General features: G+C 44.3%; 1 long non-coding RNA gene across 2 annotated transcripts in view; it reads left to right on the top strand.

The window, feature by feature from the left end:
* LOC134945199 (uncharacterized) overlaps positions 1-17,575 on the top strand; it is a 47,819-nt gene that overhangs the window by 14,631 nt on the left and 15,613 nt on the right. The window contains exons 2-3 of one of the 2 annotated variants that reach the window (XR_010182080.1): positions 13,926-14,024; positions 14,115-14,241. This is a non-coding gene — a long non-coding RNA (uncharacterized LOC134945199). The remainder of the gene's footprint in view (positions 1-13,925; positions 14,025-14,114; positions 14,242-17,575) is intronic. The other variant, XR_010182075.1, reaches the window with a different exon arrangement.

The raw sequence follows: 17,575 nt of genomic DNA, 5'->3' as shown, positions 1-17,575 counted from the left end.
ATCCAGCGGTCTTGAAGGCAGAGATCATACACCACATGAACTCCTGCACTAGACCAAGGGGTGAAACGAAGTGTTGAAACCCCAGCGGGAAAAGCAGGGTTATCCCAGAGGGGGGAGAGAGGGGAGCAGGGGGAGGACAATTTATATTTCATGAGGGAGTAATGCCAGATAGAGAGGTGGAATTTGAGAGAAGGAGGAGAGTCTGTCAGAGTGAGCTGGTACAGTTTGCCCAGACCCCATAGCGAAGGCAAAGAACGTATCCCCAAGGATAGAGCCGCCATGTCCACCCAGGCAATAGAGCCACGGGGTACAAAGGAGGTCACTATTTGACTCAGGTGGCTAGCCAGGTAATAAAACCTGATATCCGGGAATCCCCGGCCACCTGCGGAACGAGGGTGTCGAAGAACTGAAAAAGCTATTCTTGGAGGTTTATCGTTCCATACAAACTTCACAAATGAGGCCTGGGCATCCCTAAGAACTCTCTCCGGGACCTTGACAGATAAAGTTTGAAAGAGGTAAAGAAGTTGCGGCATGACTGTCATTTTGAGGGCAACTATCCTACCCAGCCAGGATATGATATGGGACTTCCATCTCGCCAGATCAGATTTAATCTTAGTGAACATACGTGGGAAGTTTTCAGAATATAGGGAGCTATAGTGAGATGTGATATAGACTCCTAAGTACCTAATCTTAATTGTTTGCCAGCGAAGGTCATAGGAGGACTGTAGAGCTCGTTTAAGATCCCCTGATATGTGTAATAACATAGCTTCAGATTTGACAAAATTGATTTTATATCCCGATAGGGAACCATAATCCTCTATAATCTGATACAAGGCGGGGAGCGAAGACCGTGGCTGAGTGAGGGACAACAGTACGTCGTCTGCAAAAAGTGAGATCTTAAACTCATGTGAGCCCATCTTCACTCCCCGAATTCCACCAGAGTTCCCTATCACAGCAGCCAGGGGTTCTATGATCATGGCAAACACCAGGGGGGAGAGAGGGCAACCCTGCCTCGTACCATTGGACAATGGGAAGGGAGCGGACAGCACTCCATTAGTAAGAACCTTAGCTATAGGGGAGGAGTAGAGAGCAGAGACCCCCGTCAAAAATTCAGCCGATATCCCAAATGCCTGCAGGGTCCGAAACATGAAGCGCCACGATATGTGGTCGAACACCTTTTCAGCGTCAAGCGAAAGGACAATAGATGGGGTGTGTCTGCAGTTCAGTTGTTGTATTAGGTCTACCGCTCTTCTAGTGTTATCCCTTGCCTGACGGCCAGGGATAAAACCGACCTGATCATAATGGATCACACCATTGAGACCAAGGGAGCACACCATTGAGACGGGTAGCTAAAATTTTGGCATAGAGCTTAATGTCCAGATTCAAAAAGGATATCGGCCGATAGCTAGCGCAGTCTCGAGGATCTCTGCCCTCTTTGTGGATAACTATTATTCTGGCCTCCAGCATGGTGCTCGGAAATGGGGTGCCATGTAGTACAGCATTAAACAATACTCTAAGATGTGGGATCAAAATGGGGGCAAATTTCTTATAATATGATGCCGAGAAGCCATCGGGCCCTGGAGCCTTAGAAGATTTAAAGGACTTCAGGACGGCAGCAATTTCCTCATCTGTTATATCTTTATTCAGTTCCGAAGAAGCACAGTCAGAAAGTTTCGGGAGTGTAGCCTTACGCAAGAATTCCGAGATCAAGACATCTGGGGGGCCAGAACCTGGATTGACAGGATTTAAATTATAGAGCTAAGCATAGAATTCCTGAAATGCCTTGTTTATGGCATCCGGGGCATACGTGATCTCGCCTGACGTAGTATGCACCGCCAAGATATTATTCCGGGAGCGTTGTGCCCGTAGACGGGATGCCAGCATCCTATCTGCTTTATCTCCTTTCTCATAGAAGGACTGGCCAAGCCTCTGGAGGGTCTTAGCTGTGCGCTCTGACAGGAAAAGCGACAACTCAGACCGCGCCCTCAGCAAAATCTCTAAATTAGCAGGGGTAGGGGAAAGCTTATGTTGTCTTTCACGCACCTGTAGTTTAGTGGAGAGGGAGAGGAAATTCAATTCCTGTGACTTTTTGTACCTAGCAGACTGACTTATCAAATGGCCGCGGAGAACAGCTTTATGAGCTTCCCATAATATAATAGGTGAAGTTTCAGGGAGGTCATTTAAGTAAGAAATAATCAGTAATGTGACTTCTAATCAAATTAGTAATTTCTGGATTATGTAATAGGAAATCATTCAATCGCCAAGAGGCAGAAGGGGGGCGAGGAGCAATAGAATGGAGCGCAGCAGTGATCGGACAATGGTCAGACCATACCATAGGAAGTATACGCGTAGACTTTAGTTTAGAGGAAAGGTCCCAGCTGAGTAGGATCATATCGATCCTAGAGTAGGATTTATGTACAGGGGAGTAGAAGGTGTAGTCCCTAGTAAGTGGGTCAGTGAGTCTAAAGGAATCGTATAACAATTGGAGCTTCAAAAGGTCTAACAGGGCGAGAGATCCCGGGGATGGACATTTGGGGGTAGAAGAGAGAGAGGAGAGAGTGGAAGACCTATCTAGCGAAGCATCTAGAACCTCATTAAAATCACCGGTCACTATAATCTCCCCTTGGCGGAGCCTAGTTATGCGTGAATTCAAACCCCTAAAAAAGGCAGCCTGATTTTGGTTCGGAGCATAGACATTAACAAGAGTACACAGGGTGTTGTTAAGTTTCCCAACAAGGATTAGCCATCTACCAGATTTATCTGCATGACTGTCCAACAATTCAAATGTGAGGTGAGCAGCGAGCAAGATGGAGACCCCCCTTTTTTTGTGAGTTGCATCACAGGCATGGAATGTATATGGAAACGATTTCGATTTTAATTCAGGGTGGAGGGACTTTTTAAAGTGGGTTTCCTGCAAGAAGACCAAATCACCTCTGGCCTGTTTAAGGGAAAGAAAGAGCTTGGTGCGTTTGGAGGGGCTGTTCAAACCTTTGACGTTGTGGGAAAATATCCTAAGGGCCATGACAATCAGCTCTCTGGAACGCCACTTTACCTCCCTCCGGACATCGCTTCACTGCAATAAACCAAACAGAGAACATTACAAACATTTGAAACAGGCATGGCAATCGGCAAACATCAATGAGCGGCTGAGTGAAAGAAAAAAGAAAAGAGAACAAGACAGATAGAGTTCAGGGAGAGTAGGGAAGAGGGGAATGTTGGGGACCAGAAGCGACACCTGGTCTAACATGCCGGTCAGGAAATGACAGAGAAAAGTCACTAAGTGACAACAACCGGACTCGGGTATAAGACCCAGGAGGGGGGACGCGGCCCAGCCTGGCCAGGCACATCAAGCACAACAGACACACAACAACATGTGTCCTGAGTCCAGGGACCAGTGATAAAAGGGGAAAATACGGGACTTAGTGTCCCAAAATCTACTACCGTTTAAGGCGACTAGTAACAAAAACGAAACTATCCAGGGCTAAAACAGGTTAAGTCTGTGCTAATCTACAACTAAGCGAGGGGCGTCAGTTCCCACATGGGGGGGGGGTACAACCCCCATAAGGGGGGGGGCAAGACATGATAAACACCGAAAGTGAACCAATCACAAAAGAAAAGTGCGTTTGCTCTCAAACGCACATAGAAGGCGCTGAGCAGGGCGGGTCTAAAGGCTAAGGCTGAAAAATAAAGAAATTAATTAAGTTAAATTAAAGTAGCCCCTCACAACATATGCATAAACAGAAATAGAAAACCACAGAATGAAACGACATAAAGACATGTACGACATCAGGTGGCAGGGCCAGCGGAAGCAGACTTCCGCGCAGAGGGTGCTTTCGTCTAGTCCCGGTTCAAGGATCGTCGAGGGGTGGTTGCCGACTCCATAGGCGAGGCCACATGTGCCCGCTGCGGGGAAACAGATGAGGCCGGTGGAGGGGGGAGGCCCAAGGTGTGCAAAAGTCCGTGTGCTTCGGCCAGGTCTCTAGCCGAATGGAGGCGGTTGTGGTGCCACACCAAAATGCAGAAAGGGAAACCCCATCTGTAGCAAATGCCATTGTCCCAGAGCACCGAGGTTATAGGCCTGAAATCTTTTCTCCTGATCAGAGTAGTGGGAGCAATGTCTTGGAAAATTTGGAGTGAGTGGCCCAGGAATAGTAAGTTGGAGATCTTCCTAGTTTCCCTAAGGATGGCCTCCTTAGTAGTAGTGGCATCTCAGGATGACATCCCTAGGTAGAGCAGAGTCTTGTGATCGAGGGCGTAGAGCCCTATGGGCCCTATCTAACAAGAGCTGGTCCTCTGGAGTCGATGGCGATAAATGCACAAACAGTTTTTTGAGGTAATCTTGCAGGGACTCCATGTCAACGTCCTCAGGGACGCCTCTAATGCACAGATTATTACGTCGTGCCCTGTTATCTTGGTCTTCTTGATGTTCCAAGATATGCTGGATCTCCTTCTTTAGACCGTGAATGTCATCGCTCATGCCCTGTTGGGTAGTGACCACTTCATCTACTCTAGTCTCCAGGTGGTCCGTTCTGTCCCCAAGGTCGGCAACATCTGTTTTGAGAGAGGCTATTGCCATGTGCACCTCCACCTGTACCGCTTGGATGGATTTCCTCGTCTCCCTTATCTCACGGAAGAGCAGTTGTAAATCTTTCCGGGTCAACGGGGAGTGGTCCGTGTCCTCCGAGTCGGAGACATCAGGATGCGAGGGGGTCTCTGGACCTGGAGAGGTAGCATGGGAGTAGGCAATTTCTTTACTGCTTTGAGTCAGGTCCGCTCCACGTTGTTTTTTTTATTATTTCTAGGCATGGTGGAACCCAGAGACTGAACACCTGAGAAAAGTCACTGCAATATGTAGCTAGGTAAATCTCGGTAGTAGTGAGACAGTCCTGTAGTTATTCAGACATAGATATCGGTAAGAGGAAGTCCCAAGACTCAGGGCATGTTCCAAAGGATCACATGTTAAGGGAAGCAAGCTTCAGTCAGGCAAAGTAAATCCAACTAGAAAAGCCGCCAGCAGGTGGAGCTCCAGTGTTAGTTATCATAGGTGATGTGACACAACCTGGGCTCTGAAGGTGTATAATAGGAATAGAAATAATCCCAGCATGTGGGGCACACCTGAAAAAGAAAAGTAATAATAATAAAAAGGAAGAGCCCCCACCTGAAACCCTACACTGTGGTGCAGAGTGTACAGGACCCCAACTGTGGGGAAGGTATAGGGGGAATCCAGCTAGGATGGGGATAGGGATGAATGCTATGAAGGTTGGAGATCTCATTTCCATCCCCACGTCACTTTGCAAAAGATCCCAGGTAACAAAGGGTAGTGCCTAGCAAATAGAGGGCCCCAGCCACGGACCAGCCAGTACCAAGGGCACCCCCCAAGTACCCCCAACAGCCTGGGAAAGCAGGAGCTCTGGCTTTCCCACAACCAAAATGGCCACCAGCGTCAGGGGAAGGTGAGGTATCCTGAGCCCAGCACCCTGGCGCCCGCATGCTGGACCGGGTGCTGGGGTGACGGTGGCCGCCACGCGCGCTCCCCTGGCGCCCGGAGCCTATGGATAGGTCTGTTGCAGCAGGAGGGAGCTCACCCCTCTCAGCCGCGGAGGCCTCCGGTCCGGAAGCAGGCCGCCAGGAGCGTGCGCGCGGCGGCCACCGTCACCCCAGCACCCGGTCCAGCATGCGGATGTATGCCTCGAGGCGGACGCCAGGAACAGAGCCCGCTCGTCCGCTCCACCAGGCACAAGCAGGAGGGAGAGACAGGTCAGCCCAGAGGTGGAGGGAGCCGCGGACGATAGGAGGCCAGGTAGATCAGGTGCAGCTGCGGTTTCCACGTCAGGGGTCGCCAGGCACGGAGCGTAGCGGGAATTGAGCCCCCTGCTTCAGGAGGGTGTGCAGGCCCCATCCCGCAAGGAGGCAGGAGGCCCCCTCCGGCTCCGGGACCTCACACACCAGGAACAGGGGAGGTAAGGGCGTAATGCAGGGAGCAGGGAGGGGTGAATATAGGGTGAAACAGGGCCAGAAAAGTTATATTTTATTGTACTGTGCAGGAGCTCTCCACAGGCACGACTTCCCTGCTTGCCTGCCAGGCCACGCCCCGTGCCTTTAATTTTTAACTGCTGCCAAACATTTATAGCAGACAGGGCCAGTGTAATGTTATTTTAACAGTAGTAGCACCCCTGAATATATACAACATACAGGGCCAGTGTAATGTTATTAAGACATCAGCACCCCTATATTTCAAAGCATATGGGAACATTGTGCTTTTAATTTTTAACTGCACCCAAACTTTTATAGCAGACATGGCCAGAGTAATGTTAAGACATTAGCACCGCTATATTTCACAGCATACAGGAGAAGTGTGTTTTTCATTTATAACTGCACCCAAACTTTTATAGCAGACAGGGCCACTGTAATGTTATTAAGACATCAGCACCCCTATATTTCACTGCATACAGGAGCAGTGTGCTTTTAATTTTTAATAGCACCCAAACTTTTATAGCAGACAAGGCCAGTGTAATGTTATTAAGACATCCAGACTCCTATATTTCACTGCATACAGGAGCAGTGTGCTTTTAATTTTTAACTGCACCCAAACTTTTATAGCAGACATGGCAAGTGTAATGTTATTAAGACATCCGCACTCCTATATTTCACAGCATATAGGAAGAGTGTGCTTTTAATTTTTAACTGCACCCAAACTTTTATAGCAGACAGGGCTAGTGTAATGTTATTAAGACATCAGCACCCTTATATTATCACAGCATACAGGAGCAGTGTGCTTTTTAATTTTTAACTGCACCCAAACTTTTATAGCAGACAGGGCCAGTGTAATGTTATTGAGAAATCAGCACTCCTATATTTCATATCATATAGGAAGAGTGTGCTTTTCATTTTTAAATGCACCCATACTTTTATAGCAGACAGGGTCAGTGTAATGTTATTAAGACATCAGCACCCCTATATTTCACAGCATACAGGAGCAGTGTGCTTTTAATTTTTAACAGCACCCAAACTTTAATAGCAGACATGGCCAGTGTAATGTTATTAAGACATCAGCACTCCTATTGTTCACAGCATATAGGAAGAGTGTGCTTTTAATTTTTAAATGCACCCAAACTTTTATAGCAGACATGGCCAGGGTAATGTTATTAAGACATCAGCACCCCTATATTTCACAGCATACAGGAGCAGTGTGCCTTTAATTTTTTAACTGCTCCCAAACATTTATAGCAGACAGGGCCAGTGTAATGTTATTTTAACAGCAGTAGCACCCCTGAATATATACAACATACAGGGCCAGTGTAATGTTATTAAGACATCAGCACCCCTATATTTCACAGCATATGGGAATAGTGTGCTTTTAATTTTTAACTGCACCCAAACTTTTATAGCAGACATGGCCAGAGTAATTTTAAGACATTAGCACCGCTATATTTCACAGCATACTGGAGCAGTGTGCTTTTAATTTTTTACTGCACTCACACTTTTATAGCAGACAGTGCCATTTTAATTTTATTAAGACATCAGCACCCCTATATTTCACAGCACACAGAAGCAGTATGCCTTTCATTTTTAACTGCTCCCAAACTTTTATAGCAGACAGGGCCAGTGTAATGTTATTAATACATCAGTATCTCCTATATTTCACAGCATACAGGAGCAGTGTGCTTTTAATTTTTAACTGCACCCAAACTTTTATAGCAGACAGGGCCAGTGTAATGTTATTAAGACATCAGCAACCCTATATTTCACTGCATACATGAGCAGTGTGTTTTTCATTTTTAACTGCTCCCAAACATTTATAGCAGACAGGGCCAGTGTAATGTTATTTTAACAGCAGTAGCACCCCTGAATATATACAACATACAGAACCAGTGTAATGTTATTAAGATATCAGCACCCCTATATTTCACAGCATACAGGAACAGTGTGCTTTTAATTTTTAACTGCACCCAAACTTTTATAGCAGACAGGGCCAGTGTAATGTTATTAATACATCAGTATCTCCTATATTTCACAGCATACAGGAGCAGTGTGCTTTTAATTTTTAACTGCACCCAAACTTTTATAGCAGACAGGGCCAGTGTAATGTTATTAAGACATCCGCAACCCTATATTTCACTGCATACAGGAGCAGTGTGCTTTAAATTTTTAACAGCACCCAAACTTTTACAGCAGACATGGCCAGGGTAATGTTATTAAGACATCAGCACCCCTATATTTCACAGCATACAGGAACAGTGTGTTTTTCATTTTTAACTGCTCCCAAACATTTATAGCAGACAGGGCCAGTGTAATGTTATTTTAACAGCAGTAGCACCCCTGAATATATACAACATACAGGGCCAGTGTAATGTTATTAAGACATCAGCACCCCTATATTTCACAGCATATGGGAATAGTGTGCTTTTAATTTTTAACTGCGCCCAAACTTTTATAGCAGACAGTGCCATTTTAATTTTATTAAGACATCAGCACCCCTATATTTCACAGCACACAGAAGCAGTGTGCCTTTAATTTTTAACTGCTCCCAAACATTTATAGCAGACAGGGCCAGTGTAATGTTATTTTAACAGCAGTAGCACCCCTGAATATATACAACATACAGAACCAGTGTAATGTTATTAAGATATCAGCACCCCTATATTTCACAGCATACAGGAACAGTGTGCTTTTAATTTTTAACTGCACCCAAACTTTTATAGCAGACAGGGCCAGTGTAATGTTATTAAGACATCAGCAACCCTATATTTCACTGCATACAGGAGCAGTGTGCTTTTAATTTTTAACAGCACCCAAACTTTTATAGCAGACATGGCCAGTGTAATGTTATTAAGAAATCAGCACTCCTATATTTCATATCATATAGGAAGAGTATGCTTTTAATTTTTAAATGCACCCATACTTTTATAGCAGACAGGGCCAGTGTAATGTTATTAAGACATCAGCACCCTTATATTATCACAGCATACAGGAGCAGTGTGCTTTTTAATTTTTAACTGCACCCAAACTTTTATAGCAGACAGGGCCAGTGTAATGTTATTAAGACATCAGCACCCCTATATTTCACTGCATACAGGATCAGTGTGCTTTTAATTTTTAACAGCACCCAAACTTTTATAGCAGACATGGCCAGTGTAATGTTATTAAGATATCAGCACCCCTATATTTCACAGCATACAGGAACAGTGTGCTTTTAATTTTTAACTGCACCCTAACTTTTATAGCAGACATGGCCAGAGTAATGTTAATAAGACATCAGCACCCCTATATTTCACAGCATACAGGAGAAGTGTGTTTTTCATTTTTAACTGCACCCAAACTTATATAGCAGACAGGGTCAGTGTAATGTTATTAAGACATCAGCACCCCTATATTTCACAGCATACAGGAGCAGTGTGCTTTTAATTTTTAACTGCACCCATAATTTTATAGCAGACATGGCCAGTGTAATGTTATTAAAACATCAGCACTCCAATATTTCACAGCATACAGGAGCAGTGTGCTTTTAATTTTTAACTGCACCCAAACTTTTATAGCAGACAGGGCCAGTGTAATGTTATTAAGACATCAGCACCCCTATATTTCACAGCATACAGGAGCAGGGTGCTTTTAATTGTTAACTGCACCCACACTTTTATAGCAGACAGTGCCATTGTAATGTTATTAAGAAATCAGCACTCCTATATTTTACAGCATACAGGAGCAGTGTTCCTTTAATTTTTAACTGCTCCCAAACATTTATAGCAGACAGGGCCAGTGTAATGTTATTTTAACAGCAGTAGCACTCCTGAATATATACAACATACAGGGCCAGTGTAATGTTATTAAGACATCAGCACCCCTACATTTCACAGCATACGGGAACATTGTGCTTTTAATTTTTAACTGCACCCAAACTTTTATAGCAGACATGGCCTGAGTAATGTTAATACATTAGCACCGCTATATTTCACAGCATACAGGAGTAGTGTGTTTTAAATTTTTAACTGCACCCAAACTTTTATAGCAGACAGGGCCAGTGTAATGTTTTTAAGACATCAGCACCCCTATATTTCACTGCATACAGGAGCAGTGTGCCTTTAATTTTTAACTGCTCCCAAACATTTATAGCAGACAGGGCCAGTGTAATGTTATTAAGACATCAGCACCCCTATATTTCACAGCATACATGAGAAGTGTGTTTTTCATTTTTAACTGCACCCAAACTTTTATAGCAGACAGGGCCAGTGTAATATTATTAAGACATCAGCACCCCTATATTTCACTGCATACAGGAGCAGTGTGCTTTTAATTTTTAATTGCACCCAAACTTTTATAGCAGACAGTTCCATTGTAATGTTATTAAGACATCAGCACTCCTATATTTCACAGCATACAGGAACAGTGTGCTTTTAATTTTTAACTGCACCCAAACTTTTATAGCAGACAGGGCCAGTGTAATGTTATTAAGATACCAGCACCACTATATTTCACAGTGCCCCTGCCCCCTGTACAACACAGTGACAGCCAGGACAGTAACACACTGGTACAGCTGCAGCACCCAGCAGTAACACCACTGACAGCCAGAACAGCAGGGACAGTCAGTACAGCACCCCTAACACAGCACAGATAAACCACAGTGACTGCAGCAGCACCCCAACAGAGCACACACTAACCCCATGCCACCACCTACAGAGAGATAGAAGTCTGTCTCCCTCACTCTCCAAATCCAGAGTGAAAATGGAGGCACCGTGCGGCTGTTTATATGGGATAAAAAGCACGCAAAAATATAACAGCAGGATGATGATGTTTTGCCTCGTTCTGGGATCCGAGTCTGGCGAAAGTCCCATGCCAGGCTCGGATTCAGGCTCTGAGCGTGAAGTTTGGAGGGGTTCGGTTCTCAGGGAACCGAAGCCGCTCATCCCTAGTTACAGTGCAGGTTGGATACAGTGAAAGTAAGATACAGAAATCCTGGGGCCCTGTACAGTGATATTTCTGGGGGGTGTGGTTCGTTTTATCGACAGTATCTAGGTCGACAATGTTTAGGTCGACCACTATAGGTCGACAGTCACTAGGTCGACATGGATGGAAGGTCGACAGGGTTTCTAGGTCGACATGTGCTAGGTCGACAGGTCTAAAGGTCGACATGAGGATTTTTTGGGGTTTTTTTTGTCGTTTTCTTCGTAAAGTGACCGGGATCCCAAATTAGTGCACCGCGTCCCCTCACATGGCTCGCTTCGCTCGCCATGCTTCGGACATGGTGCCTTCGCTCCGCTACCGCTTCGCTCGACACACTTTACCATTCCAATCGTAGTCCACGTGGATCGTTAAGTATGAAACCCCCCCAAAAAAAAAATGTGAAAAACTCATGTTGACCTTTAGACCTGTCGACCTAGCACATGTCGACCTAGAAACCCTGTCGACCTTCCATCCATGTCGACCTAGTGACTGTCGACCTATAGTGGTCGACCTAAACATTGTCGACCTAGACACTGTCGATCTTCAGACCGGATCCCATTTCTGGGGCCCCCTCAGATTATATTTATGTTTATATATTAAAGTGCAACGGAATTTGTTGAGCTATTCAAGAAAGTGTTCATATATATATTTATCTATACACATATATAAATTAGAGATGAGCAGGTTCGGATTTACTCGGTTCTTAACGCCAGATTTATCTCCATTTCTTATTTTCTGGATTTTTCTTATTGGCTAACCAAAACACGTGACATTTGATAGCCAATAAGGAGATTCAGTTAAATCCAAGTAAAGCCGAATAAAACCGAACCCGCTCATCTCTAATATAAATATGTATATCTCTCCCTCCTCCCCCACACACCCTACAGTCTGTGTCTCCCTCTCTCCTTCCTCCCACACACCCCACAGTCTATCTCTCTCCAGTCTCTATGCCTCATTCCCAGCTCCCTCACCCCATCCCAAAGCCCTGTATCTCTTCACCAATCCACTCTTACCCTGTGACTCATCTGTGCTACACTCGCCAGTATCCTGACCCGAACACCGCACATCAGGTAACATGCATCCTTCACACCCCACCAGAAAAGGTCGGTGCAGGGCACATGGATCCTGGCCAGTGGAGCTGGTGCCATGTCCCATTACTGCCTGCAACAGAGTTGGACCCATTAGAGCGGTTGCACACTTGCACTGCACAGTCATTGTGTGTGAGAGGCTACTGTCACTCTGAGGTGGTGCCCACACCGCCTATAGCTAGCTTCCCTATCTGGACATGACATCTCACATTCCTGCCGGGCACTAAGTGGTGTATACCTGGGGCCCCTCTAATCCTTGGGGCACGTTATAGGTGTCCCCTTTGACTTCACCTGTTGGGGCACTTACTGTGACAGAGGATCCTCAGTGCGGGGTTGTCAGCAGCATCTTCAGTGTGGTGGTGCCAGCGGTGTCGGCACTGAAGGGATGCCTGCAGTGTCAGCAATTGCGGGAGTGCCAGAGGTGTCCCCAGTGCAGGGGTGCCGGCATTGTCGGCAATGCGGGAGTGCCAGAGGTGTCCTCAGTGCAAGAGTGCTGGCAGAGTCCTCAGTGCAGGGGTGCTGGCAGTGTCGGCAATTGTGGGAGTGCCGGTGTCCTCAGTGCAGGAGTGCTGGAGGTGTCCTCGGTGCAAGGGTGCCAGCAGTGTCGCCAATGCAGGAGTGTCAGAGGTGTCCTCAGTGCAGGAGTGCTGGCAGTGTCCTCAGTGCAGGGGAGCCGACAGTGTCGGCAATGCAGGAGTACTGGAGGTGTCCTCAGTGCAGGAGTGCTGGCAGAGTCCTCAGTGCAGTAGTGTCAGCAGTGTGGGAGTGCCAGAAGTGTCCTCAGTGCAGGGGTGCTGGCAGTGTCGGCAATGTGGGAGTGTCGGAGGTGCCCTCTGTGCAGGGGTGCTGGCAGTGTTGGCAATGTAGGAGTGTCGGAGATGTCCTCAGTGCAGGAGTGCTGGAAGTGTCCTCAGTGCAGGGGTGTCAGCAGTGTGGGCAATGCGGGAGTGCCAGAGGTGTCCTCAGTGCAGGAGTGCTAGCAGAGTTCTCAGTGCAGGAGTGTCAGCAGTGTGGGAGTGCCGGAAGTGTCCTCAGTGCTGGGGTGCTGGCAGTGTCAGCAATGCGGGAGTGCCGGAGGTGTCCTCAGTGTAGCTTTGCTGGCAGTGTCGGCAATGTGGGAGTGCTGGATGTGTCCTCAGTGCAGGAGTTCAGAGGTGCCGGAAGTGTCAGCAGTGTGGGAGTGCTGTAAGTTTCCTCAGTGCATGGGTGCCGGCAGTGTCAGCAGTGCAGGTGGTGTCCTCCGTGCAGGAGTGCTGGCAGTGTTCCCAGTGCAGGGTGCCAGCAGTGTGGGCAGTGTGGGGGTGCCGACAGTGAGGGAGTATCGGCACTGCGGCAGAAGTGTCGGCAGTGCGGGTGGTGGTGTTGACAGTGCAGGTGGCGCTATTAAGTGCTGTGGGGGCATCCATCTTGGGGCCATTGTAGCCTATGTAGACCCGCTGATTGACTGAGATTCGTGACAGACAGCTCTCTCAGATGTCTTCCATAGGTTACTATGGAGACCGGCGTCCGATGCAAAACCTCATGATCCGACAGCGGAATCCTAAGGTTTTGCCTCGATTTGGGGATTTGCGGCAGGCAGAGAGATCCAAGATGTGGCTCTGATCACCCCGAATCCCCTGGGTTTGGGAGGGGGGGTTCGGTTCTCTGGGAACCAAACCCACTCATTCCTAGTATAAATCTAAATTTCTGCTAAAATAAATGGTCCGTTCTGGCAAAATCTACTGTATCAAAAGATTTGGCTGTCCATCAGCTTTGAACACTCTTCCTAGGCAAAAGCTATATACTTTAAATGTCAATTAATATTCTGTTTTATATCCCTTTTTTTCATTACGAATGTTTACAATCTATTACTGTGTCTATTTTTGTTATCTATTTTTCTCATTCTCTTCATTTGTAAAGGTAGATGATAAACAAAAAGGACATTTGTACAGTCAAAGAACATATAACTGCTTCTAACAGAACATAGCAATAAAGAATAAAAAATATCTGGCAATATAGGTAACCATACAACTGCTACATAAATAATAGTATCCGCAAACCCAGATATTGGTAAATATTGTCCTACTACCAATTTTGTCTGTTTTGTAGGAACACAGGAATCACAACAAACAAAAACATCAGAGAAAAGGTAAAATAAGTAAATGAGGATGAGAAAGGAAAAAAAAAGAAGACGGGGAACACCATGCAGCGGCTTCACGAAAGCACTAATCATATGGTAAAAAGGGGTAAATACTGTACATAGACAAGTAGACTCTGGACTTTAAGCAATCAATAAGGAATGCCTAATAACTGCAAGAAAAAGTATTCAAGGCGAGGTATGTGCCTATTATAATTATACCAAGGAGTCCATACTTCGTGAAGTTTGGGGATTTTGTCATAGAGGAGGGCAGTAATATATTCCATAGAAGCAGTATACCAAACTCTATTGATTAAAGCAGCAATAGAAGGTGCGGCAGACCGCTTTCAGACGGTAGCAATAAGAAGTTTAGCAGCATTAAATATGTGACCACATAATTCATTACATGGTGTAGAAGTGTCTGGGAATGGTTTACATAACAAAACATGCAACCGGTCCTTATGAAGCAATCTGTCTGTCAGTGATAATATGTCATCTCAAAATGTAGAAATCGTTAGACATTCCCACCAAATGTGACAGTATGAAACTTTTTGTCCACATTGCCGCCAACAAAGGTCTGAGGCTGAAGAATAAATAGAGTGAAGTTTGCAGGGGCGCTTTAAGAGAGGAGGAGGCCCGGGTGCAGCCTCCTCCATTTGGGCCCCCTCCTCTCTGCCGGCAGCGCTGAGAATCTGAGCACTAGAGCGCTCAGACTCTACTACGCATGCGCTGAAATCCGGGAAAATGGGACGGCGGCCATTTTCCAGGTGATTTTTGTGCCGCGCATGTGCAGAGCTCCTTGAAAATGGCCACTGCGGCATTTTCATGGCGTTTTAACTCCGCCGCGAACATTGGCACGGGACTCTGGAGGGGTGAGTATTTAGAAAATAGGTGCAGCGTGTGCGGTGGGGGCTCCCTCTGGACTCAGGGGCCCATGTGCACCGCACACACTGCACCCATTATAGAAACGCCAGTGGAAATTTGTCAGGGACCATATTTTATCTACTTTTATTTGAAGCATTGTGACTGCTTTTTGTCATATTAAACCTACTGTAATTTAGTTAATTTTGTTGTGTTATTTAACATACTCATTCACAGGAGAACAGTTAGGTATTCTGGTAATGTTACATTTTAAGGCAGACATTGTTAGTGTAACAATACAACTGATTCATGTAAGTTAAGTGTTGGTGAATAGCAGACTGTCAAGATAGATGTTAGTTTTGGGAAAACCAGTCTTATTGGTGGCAGAATAGAGTAAGGGTGTGTGTGGAATATTAAAGAGGTGATTCATTCACTATTAACAGGTCTGGTAGTTTGGTTTTGATTAATTAGTGCACACTCACATGTCACTAAAATGCAACTGTGTCCAAATTGTGACTGGGAAAAATATATCAGGCTTGCATAGAATTTTGAAGGTTAAAAATCCTACAGAATATAAGCTACAGTTTTGTCTTGGTTCTTAAATTATATTAAAACCTTCCAAAAGAAAGTGTATGGCTTACAGTATACTGTATGACTTTTTATGAATATTAATATCTTTATTATAGCTACCTCAGCTTAGTGACATTGATCTAACTTGCAGCGTCACAAAGGTCTAAAAATGGCCAACTGTGTTGGGGATAGGTATGAAATAGAATCTTGGAATATATGGATATTTTTTCCAAGACATACATGTTAGAATTGCATTTCAATGCAGGTCTCCATACATGTCAAATATATTTTAAATAACTTAGAGTTAAGTACAGGTTATAAATTATGTAGAATGGGCAATCTTGTACACCACAATTCCATATTTAAAATAAGTATAAGCCTTTGTAAAATATTTGGTATGCGATTCTGAATATTTGAAAAAAATAGCCAACTAGCGTACAATTGTTTTACATTAATTTTGGAAAATAATTTAAAATTTGTGGGTCAGTGGGGGTAATTCCAAGTTGATCGCAGCAGGATTTTTGATAGCAATTGGGCAAAACCATGTGTACTGCAGGGTGGGGGGGAGGGGGGGCAGATATAACATTTGCAGAGAGAGTTAGATTTGGGTGGGTTTTTTTATTTCTGTGCAGGGTAAATACTGGCTGCTTTATTTTTACACTGCAAATTAGATTGCAGATTAAACACACACCACCCAAATCTAACTCTCTCTGCACATGTTATATCTGCCTCCCCTGCAGTGCACATGGTTTTGCCCAATTGCTAACAAAAATCCTGCTGTGATCAACTTGGAATTACCCCCAGTGTTATTTCCAAACATGTAGGACAGTTATGGGAATTATTTTTACACCTAGTTAGAAAATCATATATAATGTATAGTAGGATGATGGGAATATGAAAATATAGTGAAAGAAAAATACTTTTCTAAAGACAAAGTGGTATATAGAAGAGTTATTGGCAATATCTTATTTATATGGAATTGCTCTAGGGGGCAATTTAATTTCTTTATTTTTAATGTGTATAACATTACATTTATCTCAAATTTTAGTGTAGATACAATTCTGTTCTTGAATTTAGTTTTAAATAGATAATTTGAGAATAACATTGATACTTATACATTTTAAGACTGTAGCTAGCAATAGCTATTTGGAATACTCCAGCTGTTATTATAGCAGCTGGAAGTGAAATTTTCCATATTTTCAGTTTATTAGTTTGAGGTACATTTAGTACATCTACATTTAGATATGTTGAGAATCAGTCAGTTGTAAAAACAAATCAAATCACTTTAAACCATTGGTTTCAACTTTCAAAACTTTCTTGAATCACTGCGCCCTAGAGTAACGAGTAACAGCATTTTATTCACAGCAACCCTACGATAAAAGATTTTTATTGATAAATTTGGAAAAATATATTAAGTTAAGTAAATTGTGCCTACCTGTCATCCTTAGGTTCAGTTACATTATGTGGTGGTGTACAGATGTGATTCATTATGTCCATATATTTTATGACTGGTAGCCACTAGCACTAGTTTTGACTGTAAATAATTTGATTTGGTCCTGGACCACCAACCCGAGGTACCCTTGCAAGAGCCTTGTGGCACACCAGGGTGCCTAGGCAAACCGTTTGGGAACCACTTCTTTAAACAATAGAATTGACTGGCACATTAATAAGGTATTGTAAAGAGCACTGGTGTTTGCCCTTTAATTACATAATGCAATAGCTAAAAAGTGAAAATGGAAAAAAAATGTGAGCAACCACTGTCGAATAATAAAAAATGGACCCAGCCCTCTCAGATCTTATTTTGTAAAACAATAATATTGTGTTTAATAAGCCTAAAACCTTAAATTCTCACCTTTAAAGAAATAAGATGTATTTTTACTGTGATAATAAATATTTAAGATTTGTAAGTTTTATATTGAGCTAACACCTTATTTTTGGCTTGGACAATTCAAAAGAAAAAAATGTTTTTTAGTTTATTGTAATACTACCTTAGTTGTATACA

This window comes from Pseudophryne corroboree, chromosome 1, assembly GCF_028390025.1.
Source record: "Pseudophryne corroboree isolate aPseCor3 chromosome 1, aPseCor3.hap2, whole genome shotgun sequence".
Lineage (NCBI taxonomy): Eukaryota > Metazoa > Chordata > Amphibia > Anura > Myobatrachidae > Pseudophryne > Pseudophryne corroboree.
The sequence above is the reverse complement of the archived record's forward strand: the minus strand, read 5'-3'. Positions and strand labels throughout refer to the sequence as shown.